The sequence below is a fragment of the Sus scrofa genome, chromosome 13 (genome assembly GCF_000003025.6).
Source record: "Sus scrofa isolate TJ Tabasco breed Duroc chromosome 13, Sscrofa11.1, whole genome shotgun sequence".
NCBI classification, from domain to species: Eukaryota; Metazoa; Chordata; class Mammalia; order Artiodactyla; family Suidae; genus Sus; species Sus scrofa.
The window spans coordinates 150,565,926-150,579,721 of record NC_010455.5 but is presented as its reverse complement, the minus strand read 5'-3'; the positions used below and the strand labels follow the sequence as shown (position 1 = coordinate 150,579,721).

At 40.8% G+C, this 13,796-nt stretch overlaps 1 long non-coding RNA gene across 1 annotated transcript; it reads left to right on the top strand.

Annotated features, from left to right (window-relative positions):
* On the top strand, positions 4,936 to 13,507 carry LOC110256430. The gene is made up of 3 exons (XR_002337923.1): positions 4,936 to 7,878; positions 7,963 to 8,039; positions 12,786 to 13,507. It is a non-coding gene; the product is annotated as an uncharacterized LOC110256430 (long non-coding RNA).

Sequence of the window (13,796 nt, the reverse complement as noted above, 5' to 3'; positions counted from 1 at the left end):
GGGAAGAGTTAAACGGGGGTCAAGACATGGAAGCATGACAGCTTTTCAGGTTCCGAAGAGAGTATGGCTCCACTAATAGGTGATAAATCATTTTGTAGAGAGGGATTCAGTGAGGGAAAAAAATACATGGAAACTTCAAGTTAAGCTTTCTCATTGTTTCTAAAATGTACAGAAACCAAAAGGCATACTTTTTACATCTATAAAGAAAGTATAAGATTTTTTAAAAATAAGGTTTTTTCACCTACCACTAAAGATATGAAACTTAGAAGTGTAGTATAATAAAATAAAACAAAGTCATTTAGTGCTTCTAACAGAAAATCCGCAGGTGGAATATATGGTCTTCAGGTGATGGTCATGACCTGGCGTAAATTATAGTTGTTTTTTAGGAGTATGGTAGAACATTATAAAGCTTATATACATATAAAAATTGTTTTATATATATATATATATTTTTTTTTTTAAGGGGTGGGAAACTCGTGTGCTTGCGGATCTCCCATGCATTCTCTCTCATTCTAACAGCAGCCTTACAGGTAGCATTCTTATTATTTTATGGAAGAGAAAACAGCTTTTCAGAGAGGTTAAGTGAACTATATAAAATAGCAAAGCTAGGATGTAGGTTAAGTGAACTATATAAAATAGCAAAGCCAGTCAGCCTTACTCTAAGACCTTTTTTCCTTCTTTCACCCAATATTGCCCTCAAAATTCATTACACTTGAGTTCTTTCTGAAAGAGGTGTCCATAGACTTGAAGAGATGGGACACATTCAATGCAGCATGTTGTGGATTTCTATGTGTGAACTACTTGGTAACACAATCCTACGAGGTAAGGGGGGATGTCTGAAGATGCTGCCCCCTGTTTCCTTCATGCCTGGTGCTGCCCAAGGTAAACAGGTCCTGGGCTCCAAGCTGCTTAGCCTCAGGGAGACCTGAGAGGCCCCCACATGCAGGCCCCCCCTCACCCTGCCACCATAGCCATCTGGCTCAGGACTGAAGGGGTTTGTTTGTCCTTCTCATGTCCACACCCCCCTCCCAGCTCCCATGTTTGATGAACATTTCTTCTACCCATTCTGGAATCCTTGGCCCCTCTCTCCTGGCCCATGATTTAGCCTCTGTTACACCCTTAGACAACAGCCTCTCAGGTTCCCCAAGAAATGTTCCCAGTTCTCTTCCAGGACAGCTGATGAGATACTGGTTCTCCTTCAGCTGATCTGTTCTTGGTCATCACCCAGGCTCTTGGCCAGGAGTCTAGAGCCTTCCTTTACTCTTCAGCTGCTCCTTGGTTTCGCTCAGCATTTCCCCCCTTCATAGCCTTACACCTGAATTCCATTCCACTTTTACAGCCCTCATTTCCCCATTCTCCCCACCTTATAAAATCTTTGGGTAAATAGAAAATAAAGTCCTTGGGTAAAATCTCACTGTAGGTATCATCTGATGTTTTTAATATGGGTCTGTTTGCAAGAGTGATCTTGAGATAGATAAGTGAAAGGTTCTCTCAGTACCCTTCAGAAATGTCTGCTTTAGGGTTTTGTCCAAATGATAGAACCACGAATTTATGAACTGGGTAATATCATTAGGAAACCTTGGCTTCATTTTCATCGATTCAACTCATAGAATTTCAGCTCTGGAAACAGTCCTTCATTTTGCAGATGAGAAATGGACTAGACTAGTAATGACAGCAATTGACAACTGTTGGTGTTGATGTAATACTCGCTATACATACAGGGCCAGGTATCAGGATTAAATGAACTCCTGCATCAGTACAATAAGGCTTTACATTGTTTTAACCAAGAAGCACCCCATCTGAGTTCTAGTAAATCTAGATCATGGCAATAAAATTGATTTTATTACAGTCAAGTGATAAAACCCCATTTGTTCTAGTGTACCCTCATATTCAAGAAAATAAGTCCAGCAAAGTCCAAACCTTAGCCCAGATTAAAACTATTTCCTCCCACAGCCATTTTGTTACTTCTCACAGAAATACTCTGAGAAATTCATGAATCATCACAACCCCCAACCTGAAAGACATTTAGATGTTTTTCTTTTTACATGTGACACTTTTCAAAGACATTTTGCCAGCTGTGGCAGGTGAGTAACAACATATGAATTAAAATTTCTGCCTGAAAATGGTTACTCAGATGGTCAGAAGAAAACCCAAAGAGCAAATTCTTAAATGAGCACATTAAACCCAAATAAGCACATTATATGGTTGATTAACAATTGTCAGTGATATTCAATTGGCAATTTAGGAACAAAAGAAAGGCAGTACAAGGGCCATCTCTTTCATATCAAATACACGTGAATACTTTTAAGATACTTGTGAATTTTTAAAGCCTGTAAGGGAAACATGATGTTTGGCATCTGTGACCTAGCTCATTTTCACCTACTGACATTTATATTAACAGCAAACATAGTCTCTATCAGCCATGGAATTGCTGGAACGTCCTAAGAGGCTCACCTCTGTAAGATGGGAAATATGCTGCTGGCTTAGTAAATTGGTTCTATAATGTGATTGTTATACAGATCAGACACTGTTGTTCTTGACTTGGCCATGATTACATAGAATCTGAGGATTCTGGAGTTCCCATTGTAGCTCAGTGTGTTGAGAACCTGACTAGAATCCATGAGAATACGGGTTTGATTCCTGGCCTTGCTCAATGGGTTAAAGGATCTGGCATTTCTATGGCTGTCGTGTAGGCTGGCAGCTACAGTTTCAATTTGACCCCTAGCCCAGGAACTTCCATGTGCCACAGGTGCAGCCATAATAAAAATTCTAAAAAATATTCAAGGATTCTGGGACAAAGTGTTTTATGATTTTTACCCAAACAAGCTCTTGATTATTACTAGGTTTCCTGGATATCAGGGAGCCCTGATCATTTGCCCCCAGAATGCAGCCAGCACAGCATGCCCAGCTCTCTTGTGAATTAGAAGCCAGTCTCATGTGCAGTTGGTGAAAGGCAAAACAATTGTCTGAGCTTGATCACTTCTACAGAAGACCCAGCTGGAACTGCAGCAAGTCTTTTGCAAGTTCAAGTAGCTAAGGTGGATTTTTTCTTACAAGTACCTGTCTCCTTAACTAATATTGCAAGAGATAAAATTCAGCCTCACCCTAATTCAGTCAGTCTGTCTCCTAAGACTGTTTTATTTCTCAAAGAATAGCCTGAATCCTCTTCTTTAATGACTAGAAGAGATGAATAGGGGCTGCACACAAAGGCAGACAAATGATGGAAAATGTGTACCTATACTCCTGGCTTCAACACTGTGTGGGTTTTTGTTTTTTAAACTATGACTAAAAGAAGAGTCAGAGGAACTGCTTCTGAATTAATGGCTTGGGATCCAGAATCCCCTTTTTATAGGTATCCATTGTACACAGATCTTTGGCAGTATCAGAAATGGGCCTAGAACTCAGTTTTCTGCCACTTTGTGATCTTTCTGGTTTAACATCAGTGCTGGCTGCACCTTTGAACCACCTCACAGCCTAAAAACATTGTTTTGATTCAGTTAGACCGAGGTAGAGACGCAGCCACTGGTATTTAATATTCCCAGGTGCTTCTGTTATGGAACCAAATTGGATCCACTCACCAGCATGAAGTAAAACCAATCTACTGAAACAGGTTGTGGAGAAGGAAAGTACAGCATTTGATTGCAAGGCCAAGCAAAGGGCACCAGTGGCTCAAAAGACCCAAGCTCCCACATTGTCGCCAAGGCATGTTTCTACAATCTTTTCTTAGCCTCTTTGCTTCTATTTTCTATGCTGAAAACTCCTGGTCCTGCTTTACTTTACCCCATCTTCCTGCTTGAAAAACAGTCACAATGCTGATAAATGACTTCAGCTTAAGAACAAAGACCTTAAAGGCATTAAGTTATCCATAGGGTCAACTGAATGAGGACATAATGCGCTGGTCCTGTGCAGATTAGCACCGTTTGCACAGCATGATATGTCCTCTGAAGAATAAGAGGAAGATGAGCCTCATGGCCCCAAGGGGTTTATGAGGGTTCGTTAGCAGGATATGCATTAGCAAGGAGAAACAAAGTGCAAAGGCAGGCTGGGTTGCTGCAGATAGGCCTTCTGCAGAAGCACAATGGTGATTCTCCAGAATGCTATGCATAGACAGCTGACACCAAGCTTCCTCAATGCTAATGATTGCTAAATGCCTAAAGGTCAGAATAAAAGCTTAATCAGCAACTGGCTATATGACTTTTAAAATAACTGAAAAAAAAAAAAAATCTATATCCTGCACCTACAACCCCCTCCTCACTTGACGTAATCCTAAAGAGCACAATAAAAGCAGTGTGGTTTCTTGAGGCGGTGCTCTTGGTCTGTGAGACCTTCAGTCCCCCTGTTCCCACCTTAAGATAAATGTCTGTCTTGTTTTATGTTAACTTTTTTCCTCAAGTTTCACAGCACCCGTTCTTCAGCCCCAACCTGCTGAGCTGGTCTCGGCACCAGATTTCAGGGAAAAGTTTTTAAAGATGGGTGAGGGAGAGAGTTGCAGGATGACCAGCTTGTGGACTTTCTTCTAAACTGGTTGGTAGTGAGGTAATGGGGAGTTGCCATTAACCTTTTAGTTCCTAGGTCTGGGACCCATGAGATTGTGGACAGCATGCAGTTAGCTTCTTTCTCTTGGTGGGGGTTTCTGTGAAGGATATGGCTCAGAATACTATCTACAGTCCCTGAGAAGGAGCTAAAGTCTTTTGACTTTTTAGGTCCTTGACTTTAATGACTATAACTAGTAAATTATTTTTTCCTACTTGGCTGTTTTCCTTTGTGTCCGCATTTTCTCACTTTTCTGATTAAATTTGCTCTTTGGAACCTGGAGAAGGCCTAAGAAGCTAAAGTTTTTGTAAACAAGAGAAAGGCAGAGGACACAGTGGTCTCTCCCGGGAAGGCCCCATAGGATCCTGCTCAGTCACACTGCTAGTGTAGCTAGAATTGAGAACCATGATTCTAACAGATTGTTAAAATCAGTTACAACAGCTTAAGTTTAAACATACATCAGCAAGTACACTTAATGTGTTTAACAAGTAAAAGAGGCTCAGTCAGAATGTTGATAGTTGGTGGTATATATGAAAATGCTTTGTAAATTCTGAAGTGCTAAAAAATTAGGTGTCTTTAGTAATCAACAAATGCTTCCTAAGAATGTCTGGTAGTTCTGAAGTTAGTAACCTTGATCTTTACCCTTAAGAGATTTCAGCCTAATGGTTTACAATATAATAGGGGGTCATTTGTTTCCAGTTAAGTATGTCTTATGAATAGTCTAGCAGTAATTGCGGTCACCTTGTAGGCCAGACAACCAGATAGTGTTATAGGCTGCAGGGAAGCCAAGGGGGTTAATGATCAGCAGTAATTACGACACAAGTTAAAAGTCAAATTGCCTGCTCTGATTTTTAAGGGCTCTCACACAGAGAGAAGCTAAGGAACCAGATAACCAAAGGTCACTTCTGAATTTCAAGTAGATTTGGGGCTCCCTTTCAGGTGTCCTGGGTTAGATTAAGAAGAGAGTAGAAAGTCTAAGATGATTCCCATCTAATTAATTTCATTCTGTGGCAACCAGTGCACAAGGCCGGTGTTGCCCCAATAGCACAAGTGAATGTCTGAAGCACTCAGATCAATAAGCGACAAGAAATTGCAGGAAAGCAACCTCTGCAACTGTAGGCATGTCTTTTCATTTGGAAATATAATTTGAGGTTGATAACAAAGAGAGTTAATCTCTGCGGGGACTGAGGTCAGCATTATCTGCATTTTACAGATAAACATCCCTCCCTCTGTGGGCTGTATTGCACATTTTTTCCTCCTCAAAGTTTTCTCCAACATCATATCACATGAGCTTGGTGATAATGTAAAATAGGATTGGTTTTGTCTGTTTTGGAACTGAAGACTTTGATACCGAGAGGTGAGCCTTATCCAAGATTACACACAGCAGTGAGGGTCAGAGCTGGGCCAGGAGCCCAGCAATCCTACTTGTCTTCAGGTGCTGCCTCTACTCCCATGGTAGCTGGTGATTCATATTACAAAGAGATTCATAGAAGAACTCATTAAAAACAGCAAGGACATCAGATATAAAGCTTTGATTTGTGGAGAATTATTGAACACACATTGTAGTAATTATTAAGTCATACAGCTTTCTCACTTTTCTAAACAGGTTACCCATTCTCTAAGGATTCCTTACCATTTCCCTCACTATTGCCAGGATTGTCTGAGGTTGCTAATTGAAATAATCTGAGAACTTGCATTTGGCTGTTTTATCCTAGTGTTCAGATATAAACTGCTGACAACTGTTATACTAGCTCAAACCAACACTACTTATGGTTGTGAAAAAAACAAAAAAAACCGCCATGTGCTCTGTTAGCCCTATGTAGTTCGGCTCCCTTCAGAAAGTTCCTTTCAGCAAGTTAGTTCGGCTCCCTTCAGAAAGTTCCCTTCAGAAAGTTAGTTAGGCTCCCTTCAGAAAGTTAAAGTAGTTTCCCTTCAGAATATATATTAGTTCCCTTTAGAAAGTTTCCATTCTATGGTCTTTGATTAGTTATGGCCCTTAGTGAAGTTCACTTTTAACCTAAAATCCTTTATAATAAGCAGGAAACAAGTGTTAGAGTAAAAAGAACTGCTAACAACTTGAATTTTTGCAGGAGCTTTGGGACCCAGCCTATGTGAGCAAGCCAGAGAAAGAAATGCGATGCTTCCCTTGAAGACCAGATCACTACAAGGAGTCTGCAATCTGCCTTCACGCATTAATCTGAAAGCCTCCAACTACCCCTCCCTACCCCTTTTTTCTTAGCATAAAATTAAGAATTCTACCCCAGTTGAGATAGTTCTTTAGGATATTTGCCCATCATCTTCTTGGCTTGCTGGCTTTCTGAATAAAGTCACCACTCCTTGGCTGAACACCTTTCTCCCAGCTTATTGGCCTGTCATGCAGCAGGTGAGTTGTACAAGCTTAGGCTCAGTAAGAATTTACTGAGAAATTCAGAGAATTTGCAGAGAAAATTCAGAGAGACTGTTTTACTTCTTTCGTAAGCCTCTGAGGCAATGCTTCTGACAAACTTTTTAGGTCTACCTCTCCATCATTCCTTTGTACCAGTAATCAGGCTTCTATTACCCCATTCTTTCCCTCTTGCAGATACCTCTCTGACAGATTACTCTTGGAGGACTTTAGATTCCATTTAGGAGCTGACAATAGCACTCTGTTTGGAGAGCACCTATTATGGAACCAGATCTGTTTTGCCCTAAACTAAACACTGCAAGCCAAGATTCTGAGATGCCTAGATTTGATGAAAAGAGAGTTATCTACAGCAAGCCAGCCAAGCAAGAAAACAGAAGAACAAATCCCCCTCCCGGAAGGCAAGGGGCAGGGGTATTTATGGGATGAGGAATGAAGACGCAGGGTGGACTGGGGCGTGGGGTACGTAAGGAAAGTTGATTGGAGAAAGGTGCAGTGGTTTTAGTTCTGCGCAGGCGTAACTAGACACAGCTGATTCCAAGTTCCTGGAAAACAACTCTGGCAAACATCTTATTGTTTAGGCTACATGCTGCTTGGAGAACCTACAAGTCTTAAACCAGCCTTGATTAGTGAAGGCAGGTGAAATGGATTTGACCCACAATTTCACACCCAGATGCCTAGATGTGGCCCGAGGGCTGTGCACCGGCCTTCACACCTGTTATAGCAGCAAGAATGTGGAGCAGAAGGACTAAGGGCTGACTTCCTGCTGTGAGATTCTGCAGGCAACTCCACTGGCATTTTTGTGTTCTGAGTGCGTCATTTCTCAGCTATGATGAAATGTAGTCCCAGCAAAAGACTGGTTATCGCTATGGAGCAAAAGATACAAGCAAGGCGCCTAGAGTATGTGCTCCCTGCTCATAATCCAGCAGAAATCCTTGCCTTAGGTATCCATAGACCCTTCTTTCTCCTACCTTGTACCTTCCTTTAGGTTGTTCTCTTCCTTGAAATGCACAACTATTTTGTTACAGGTTGAATACCATAACAATTTAGGGCTCAGCCCTTGGAGTCAGATGGCCAGTACTCCAATTCTGCTGTGGAGTTTCAGGTAAGTTACTTAACCTCTCTGTGCCTCAGTGTCCTCATCTGTAAAATAGGAATGATAAACATAGTACCTACTCTCACATTGTTGTTAAGGATTCTATAAGATAATAAATGTAAAGTGGTTAAGACAGTGACAGTACAGAAATGTTCAATAAGCATTAGTATTTATTAGTCATCTCTTCTTTCAAGATCTCAAAATGATCGAGTTCTCCAGAAAGTCTTTCCTAACTCTACAACTTAGTTGTAATTGTATCTTCTGATGCCAATAAATGTACCTTGAATATTAGAGCTCTGCTATGGTTTGTTATATTATACTGCTTTATTTTCTCCTTAAGGCATTTAATCTCATCATGACTTTTATCCACCAGATTATAAACTCTTTGGGGGCACAGAAAATCATGTCTTCTACCTACTTACTCAACCCTAGCCCCATACTCCTTGCTGTGTGGTTTTTCTGCTGTTACCTGCCCTGTTGGAATGGGACTGAAGAGGTTGCTGGCCTGTCTAGGAATAGGCTGGCTGGACTACTAGTCATAATACTGGGCAGGTTTGAAAAGCAGCCCTATATTACCCAACACCCACCTGGAACCTCTCAACTAGGGAGTACAATGCTTTGCCCTCTCTCGGCCTTGATTATTTACTACCTCTTATTTCAGGGGGATGCACTTATCATCCCATCAGATTGTAAACTCCTTTTGAGTACAGGGACCAATTCCTATTCATCTTTGTGCCTACCTTTCTTCCACGTGTCTCCCAGGTGCTCAATAAATACTTGAAAATGCAGTGGGATAATAATACAGTGTATTAAGGATGTGACTTTGTGCCTGGTAATCCTTTCTATCATCTAGCCCTCCCCCACTCAATAAAGACATTCATTGCCTGAGAGAGAAGTCACTGTACCAGAAAAGCAGAAATCAAGAGTTCATTCTTAGCTCTTGAGTTTCAATATTTTAAGCCATTTGGGATTCAGAGCATAAAATTTATGCCATAAACAGAAAATTTGGAAGAATACATAATTAGAGCCAGTTTCTCCAGTTTCTCCTGGCTACTCTCAAGCTAGATAAAAATTCCAGAGGCCAGGGAAGTGTGGACTAGGGAAGGAAGAGAAAGTTGCAAGACACAGGTGGGGGAGGTGGGGGGGAGTGAAGGAGGGGAGAGGAGTGGAGGGGGTGGGAAGGCCACTGCTCTGTGAAGGTCAAGACTAGTCGCAGGAAGGGGGTGAAGGTAACATAGCTTGTGATTGAGGAAAGGTTGTAAGGGAGCAGTCAACAATCCTGAGCCAGACTGAGAGGCTTCAGAGCCTGGGAGTATAAACTAGCTGAGAGAGGATCTGACCCAGGAGGCCTAGCTGTGCAGAGATAGCAGCCTTCTGAGAGAAACAGGAAATGAGGACCAATTCTGTCTCAGCAAATACCAATGTGAACAGACACTCCTCTGACCTCTGTTAAAACCTTGAGTTGTCGATGCACCAAATCTCCTTGGTAAAATGGGGACTCAAAATATATCCTATTTTTATTATGCAAAACTAAAGTTGCATTTCATAAATGCATTTTGTAAATGAGTGTGTGAGCTGAAATTCTTACCAGCTACACAAATAAAGCATATGTTTAAAAATTTCCCTTGAGATAATCATTCCAGTTGGGCACTAGGTTAAAATTTGGAAGATACAGTGGCCCTCCTTGGTATAAACATGGGGAAAAGGAGGAGTGAAGGAGAGAGGTGAATGGAAAGGAAAGAAGTGCATACATAGAAGATATGGGAGTTCCCATCATGGCTCAGCTGTTAATGAACCTGACCAATATCCTTGAAGACGTGGGTTCCATCCCTGGCCTCGCTCAGTGGGTTAAGGATCCGGTGTTGCCGTACGCTGTGGTGTAGGTTGCAGACGAGGCAGATGTGGCTCAGATCCCATGTTGCTGTGGCATAGGCCACCAGCTACAGCTCCAATTCCACCCCTAGCCTGGGAACCTATTCGACCCCTATGCCATAGGTGCGGTCCTAAAGAGAAAGAAAAAAAAATAGAAGATACTAAAGAAGTCACTTCCCTTATTATTTTTCTTTTTTAATTTACTGACTCAGTAAATATTAGTTAAATGTCTACTTGATGCCACTGTGCTAGGTGCCTGGCCTGGGGAAGCATGTGGGATGTGAAAGGATGATTGATTCTTTGTATTTCTGCACTGTTGTTTCATGAGGATGAATTCATGCACTGCTTGCATTTAAAACGAGAAGAGACATAAGGAAGAGCAAACTGAAGAGGTAGTGTAAAAAGAGCAGTGAAACTAGGGTGCAAAGAGTACAGGATAAATAGCAGGCTTGGTGATCCTTAATCACCAGGCTATGCCTGGATTCAGCGGAACAGAAGTAACTCACTCTGGATGCATAGAGCCCAGGGCGCAGGTTCCCTCCTGGTACAAGAAGTAGCTTCCGGGGAACTGGGCATTTTGCACCCATCTCCAGCTGAAGCATGTAGAAGCTTAGGTGAGAATAGTGCAGCCCATGTCCATTTTCACTGCCTTTTAGGAGTCAATAGCCAGCAACATCGCCATTTTCACAGTGTTTCTTGTTTTTGGACTATCAGCACTGGCCCAGACACAGCTCTGGCGCTCAGCACCCTTTCATCAGTTTCTGCTTTGGCAGTGAGTCTTTAGGCAATGACTCCTTTTCCCTAGCAAATTGATGGCATAATATAGGAGGAGAAAGTTGTCCTGGTCAGTCCTTAGAGCCCACTTAACTTCAAGTCCACCATCTCACTGATCAGGAGAGCCAAACATTTTGATTGTGCTATGCTTTTTAATGACAACTTCACATTTTGACGAGGTTACTCACTACCAAGTTTGGGCTGAACTAGACCCTTAAGTTTGTAGTATTTCCATAATAGAATGGACAACTCCTAGTTGTAGAAGTGAAGGAATCCATGTTGTTCCTTGCATAGAGGCAGACCTTATTTTTGAGGAGAGTAGTTTCCATCACTGACCTCACCTACAAAGATTTGCTAATATCTATGTTATCTTTTTTCATTTTTTGTGTTATTATACATTTTAGGTCAGTTTTTATTTTTTATCATGTACATCATACACAGATATAGAAAACTAAGAGGCTTATAATTTAAATTTTTGAACTTTTTCATTATTTTTCTAAATTTTATTTTACATGTTTGCAATTAAGATGCTTATTCTGCTTATATCTTGATTTATCAATTTTAGAATATAAGTACTTATTTCCTGTTACAGCAAAGGACAAGTATTTAACTCCATGACACCCATACATATCCCAATGGTGTGTTAGAGCTTATTCTACCTTCTGGTAAGAGCTGATTGTTAAATTTTCAGAAATTTTGCAAGCCAAATATTAAATGATTGGCAGCTTGAAATTGACCATAATGGGAGTATGTACACCATGGAAACCAGCAAATGTTATCAGCCTATTTTTCCCCCAGATAAATAGTTGTTACACATTTCCCAGTATCCCAGTGTTCTTTCTGCATACTCTCACAATTGTATATTAATCTGAAAGTCAAGAGTTTCCTTTTGGGAGTTCCCTTCATGGCTCAGTGGTTAACGACCTCGACCAGGATCCACGAGGTTGCGGGTTCAATCCCTGGCATTACTCAGTCGGTTAAGGATCCAGCATTGCCGTGAGCTGTGGTATAGGTCTCAGACGCACCTCGGATCCCATCTTGCTGTGGCTGTGGCATAGGCCAGCACCTGTAGCTCTGATTCAACCCCTAGCCTGGGAACTTCCATATGCTGCAGGTGCGGCCCCCCCCCCAAAAAAAAAATGAAGCAACCTTCATCCTTGGCAAAAAAAAAAAAAAAGAAAAAAAGTTTCCTTTTGATGACTCTCGTAAATATTGTTCGCTGCACAACCTATTGGTATTCCTGCAATTAACGGACAATCCACAAAAAGTGAAACAACGAGTAATTGTGTGCTTATGAAGTATTCTTGCCAAACAAATGAATTTGAATCTATGTAAGCTTCTACAGCTAAATCCAGTTTGTGGGTAATATAAAAAAATAAAAAGCAAGTTAGATGACACAAGAAAGCAATCAATTAAATCTGGAATGCAAGATTTTCTACAGGATCAATGACTCAATTCTCCTAGTAAATCAATAGCACAAATGGGAGGCAGGAGTGTTAGGAAGCTACTATTATAGAAAAAAAAGACTTAAAAAGTCATAACCCCCAATTTCCATGGATGGACCTTGTTTGGAGCCAAACTCAAATCAAGAAACAATAAAAAAAAAAATATGCTTGAGACAATCAGGAAAATTTGCCTATAGATCAGGTATTAGATGACATTAGGAATCAGTTACCTTTGTCATATGTATGATAATGGCATAGTAGCTACTCTAAAAAGTGTCCTTATTGGTAACAGATGAATAATGAAGTGTTTTCAGGTGAAATAATAACAATGTTTGAGGTTTTTTTCCTTTTAAAAAAATCCGGGGCGGGGGTGGGGGGGCGAATGAAGGAGGACAGATGAAACAAACTTACAGAATTTTGGTAACTATTGAAGATGGATGATGGGTCAAAGAGAGTTCACTAGATTATTCTACTGTGAATACATGTAAAATTTTCATAATAAAAAATTCTGCTTGCTTCCTTTGAAATCTCAATAGTTTTCTTTGTGCTTTGCATTGTTCCTTTTTTTTCAAACATACTATGCCCTTGGTTAAATATCTATTAATGAATATTGTTTTTGAAATCCTCAAACATAATAGATAATCTGTCAATGTCCTTTCTTCAGGCCATCTTCCCTGAGTTTGCCTTCTTCCTTCTCAACCAGGATTAGCAGGACACTGGGCTTTCCGCATAGCTGTTGGTCCCAACTGCCCCTCTCCATGACTCTGGACGGCCCGCATCGGTCTTCCTCTGTGGGATTCATTCTCTCCCTCTTTGTTGATACAGTCCCTCATTTTGCCGGAGCACCTGCTCCAGCCGTGTCCTAAGAAAAAATAAGTGTGAAATAAAATTTTTCAGTCCTTGGTTATCTTTTCTTTTCCCACATTTGATTTGGCTTGATACTTTCCCCATAAGAATTTTGGAGCTTTTCTCTTTTCACTTTTAGCTTTCAGTGTTAAGTATTAAGAAGCTCGATTCTGTATTGATCTCCATTTTCTCCCCCTTTCAGAAGATTACAAAATTTTCAGCACGTGCTCTAAGGCCTAGGCAGATGCAGGGCCTGTGTCCTCACATGAGGAAGGGGCGAGGGAACTCAGAGGGCTCTTCATCAGGTCACCGATCCCATTCATGAAGGCTCTGCCCTCATGACCTAATCGCCTCCCCAAGACACCGTCGCCTCAAATATCACCACACTGGGGTTTGGATTTCGCCATATATTTTGAGGGAGGAACACAAACATTCCATCTATAGCCTATCTGGAACCTTTTTCAGAGTTAAGAATGAAAGCAGAATCTTTCTTTCTCTTCTATTAGCATGCACAGCCTTCCAAAGTCATGTATTTTTCTATTTCCCTTTCTCTTTTATTCTTGATGGCATCAGCACACTTTGAAATTTACAGACCCACCGGTAAAACAACTGAAATGGACAAGGAAAAGCAGACAGGAAGACCTCACCCTAGTATCTCAGATTGTTATTTTTTGTGTCTTATTTTTTCTATTCCATATTTTCTTTTCTCATTTTAATATTTTTTCAAGACATTAAATGTGCTGTATCTCCTCAGGAATAAGTAACTTCAAGACAACATTTGAGCAAACAATCCTTAGAAATGAAAACTTTCTGATTTTAAAACTATAAA